Below are 4014 nucleotides of genomic sequence, written 5' to 3' on the forward strand. Positions count from 1 at the left end.
ATTACGAAAATCGACTTAATTTTTTATTCTATGGATTAGTTTTCAAGATATTTTCAATTTGCCGTTATTCAGTTAAAACAAAAAGAGGTTACACTTAGTCACGTATACATTACGAACCAATTTAACAATCTTAATATGACTGCAAATGAAAGTTAACAAAATTCTACATAGACCGTATATACATCACTTTTCGATAGGTCTGATAGTTTCTGACAAATTAATTAATCATTCCTCCAAAGGAAACCATTCATATCGGACAACAACATTTGATACAGAACCTGTTATTTTTTACATTTTTTCTTCTGCTAAAGTGTTTTTTTTTTCATATTTTAATCAAAAAGAAAAAAAAACAAACAATCTGGAATGATTAATTAATTTGTCAGAAACTATCAGACCGATCGAAAAGTGATGTATATACGGTCTATGTAGAATTTTGTTAACTTTCATTTGCAGTCATATTAAGATTGTTAAATTGGTTCGTAATGTATACGTGACTAAGTGTAACCTCTTTTTGTTTTAACTGAATAACGGCAAATTGAAAATATCTTGAAAACTAATCCATAGAATAAAAAATTAAGTCGATTTTCGTAATGAGCTTAAATACATAAAATGAGCCTCAGTATGAGTCATATTGGACTCTTATTGGCCTCATATACGGCTCATTTTTGGCCTCATATATGAATCATATCAGACTCTTTTTGGGGCTCTTATCGGCCTCATAAATTACTATGTACATTCGGACTCTTATTTTACGTTGTTCTTTGAGTCTTATTGAACGCACTATATTTGCAAAGGCATTCAGCAAAAATTCCTTTCAGATAACATACATACATTCTTACGTACACATTCCAACATTTTTTTGTTTTCTAATTATTTTAAATTTCTGTATAAACAAGTATAGATATAAATTTCAAATCTTTATTGTTTTTATATTGGCACAAGGTGCTGGCTCATAACTTGGATCATATATGAATCCTAAAAGAATTTTTTGTTTTTGAAACTCATATTTTTTACCTACCTAGGACTCCTTCCGGGCTCATATATTCTGAACGCTCAGAATATGTTTGCGGGGAAAAATGTGAAGTTACTAATGAAGAAAATCGATGAATAAATAAAGTAATGAGTGGTCATTTTCATTTGATGCAAAGATTTTTTGTATGAAATGTGAGCATAAAAGCGTGTTACTTAGGTGCACATGGCGTATGAGTAACATTATTTCCTGCTGATTTCTGATACAAAAAATCTTTGCGCATTTTCATTTGACCACTCATTACTTCTTTATTTATCCATCGATTTGCTTCATTAGTAACTTTATTTGTTTGTAACAGAACAGGCTTTAGCAAAACTGCAAAAATTTTACACAGAACCTGTTAGTTTTTCTAATTTTTCTCCTGTTCAAATTTGATTTTTGTATTTTTTTCATAAAAAAACTGCAATGATTACTTTATTTGTCAGAAACTATCAGTCCTATCGGAAATGTATAGACGGTTTATGGAAAATTTTGTTAGCTTTCATTTGTCGTATTCCATTTTCCATTTTCCAATTGGTTCATGAGATATAGGCGACTAAGTGGAACCACATATTGTGAATGAAACGAAATTAAATGAAATGAAAAATAACGGTAAATTTAAAATATCTCGAAAATGTGTCCATAGAATAAAAAATTAACTCGATTTTTGGAATCAGCGGGCGATTCTAAATACAAATTGGATAGTGGCATCTGGAGAACGCAAACCAAATTCAAATTTGTGAACCAGTGTATTTGAACCTTTCTGTGACTTAACTATTAATCTCATAATATTTCTTACTTTTAAATCCAATAGTGCATTTTAATAAAAGCGATGCATAAGGATAACATTAATATTTTCGATGACAGTTTAGTATTGAATATAAACCCTCGATATGTACAAATGTTTATAAATATGAGCACAAATGCAAATAAATATATTTTCAACGAAATATTTCTGTTTCTTTCAAATTTGAGTATTGAGGTAAATATGCAGCTCAGTCATTGTGAAACAGTCTCGGAAAAAAATAAAGTACACATTTTATTTATTTAATTCCACAAACCCATTTTCAATCTCAAGCTTTTGGAAATTCTATAAGACATTTCATAAACAGCCATCTTGTTCGCAAATAAATCTTCATCTGCATAAGACCTTCCTTTTTTGCGATTTGCAATTGGCGCCAGTACGCTGCAGCGTACTTCATTCAATTTATACACAAACATTCATATTTATATCAATACTAGCTTATAACCGCGGGTTTCACCCCGCGCTTTTATGCAAATATGAAAAATAATTTAATAATGTTAGATTTTATTTCTGTGCCCATTTCGTTATAGCTCGTTATTTTTTAAGCGAGTTAAGGTATTTAGGCCGTTTAAAACTATGAAATTATAAAATCTCGTCTGCGCGCTAGGCATACGAAGATATCAATCCCTCTAAGTTTACCTTAAAATGGTTCCAGGTATACGACGCGTAAACATGTAACCTTCTTGGAAGTGCCACGGCGGGTTCTAATATTTCCAACTCAAATTTAGTAACCTGGCCTTGATAAAATACCACTTCTCATTACAGTAGCAAATGCCTCAAGAGAGCTTTAGATTATAAGGCCGAACCCGGCTCTCCCTTTTCCATTTAATGAAATTTATTCTGTCTTCCACAAACACTTCCAGGGATATGTGGCAAGAAAAAGTCAATTTGTACAGGAAGTGCCACGCCCCTTTTTCTTATAACCCTAATCTTCTTCCATGAATTTAGAATTGATTTTACATACCCCAGTACCAAGTCCCAGTACTCTACCATGAACATCTCTGGAGATATGCAGTATAAAACAGTAAATTTGTACGGGAGGTACCATGTCCCCTTTTCGAATAACACAAATTCTTCTCTATGAGTATGGAATTAATTTTGTATACACATCTCGGTGCCAAGTTCCAGTCCTCTGCAATAAACACCTCCAGAGATATGCAGCATAGAAAAATCAATTTGCATGGGAGTTGCCACACCACCTTTTCCAATAACTCTCATTTTTCTCCATGAGTATGGTATTAGTTTCACATACATACATGCATACATATGTATTTCCATACCAAGCTTGAGTGCTTTACCCCAAACATTTGAAGAGATATGCAATATGAAACTTTCAGTCAGTATGGGAGGTGCTACGCCTCTTTTCCAAAAACGTCCATTTTTCTCCGTGAATATGAACATGATTTCACACAGTGTTGGCAAACTGTTAATCTGATTAACGATTAAAAATTAACGATTAAAATGTTAATCGCGTTTGACGATTAAAATTAATTAGTCGTAATCAACTGTACGATTAATGATAACATTTTTTTAATCGTTAATCGCTGGCTGCGATTACGTTTAATTAATTTAAAACATTAATCGTTAATCCAATTAAAAATAAAATCTGATTAATTTGTCTAGTTTGTCCGAGTTTGAAACCAAACACCAGTTATAGTAATTATTTTGTGTTTTACGCTTATAAAAAGCACATAATATAAAAAAATTATAATTATTGTTATTAGTAATACATAAACTGGGAACTTTTACAAACCTAGTTTGTAAAACGTTTGTTGGTATATATCTTAATGAAAATGCACACCAAATTGCTTAGATTGATGAGGAAACCCGACTTAGCCATACTGGATTAACTTGCTTTGTGTGCACAGGAAAATTCCAGCATAACTTAATTAATCACCAAACCTACTTGATCAAATTAAGAGTTAATGATTAAAAATTAATTTTTTAATCGCGGTTACGGTTAACTGTTTAGTCGGATTAAAATTAATCATGATTAACTGTAATCAGATTGAATTTAATCGAATTAACTAACTAATTAAAACATCAATCGATTAATGCCAACATTGATTTCACATACATATCACTATACCAAGTTTCAGTTCTCTCCCACAAATACTTCCAGAGATATGTATGTAATATGAAAATTCCAATTTGTATGGGAGGGGCCTTGAGTTATCGGACTTACTTTCAGTCTAAGACC

The sequence above is a fragment of the Rhagoletis zephyria genome, unplaced genomic scaffold (assembly GCF_001687245.7).
Source record: "Rhagoletis zephyria isolate East Lansing unplaced genomic scaffold, Rhagoletis_zephyria_1.1 Rzeph_scaffold_00099, whole genome shotgun sequence".
Classification (NCBI taxonomy): domain Eukaryota; kingdom Metazoa; phylum Arthropoda; class Insecta; order Diptera; family Tephritidae; genus Rhagoletis; species Rhagoletis zephyria.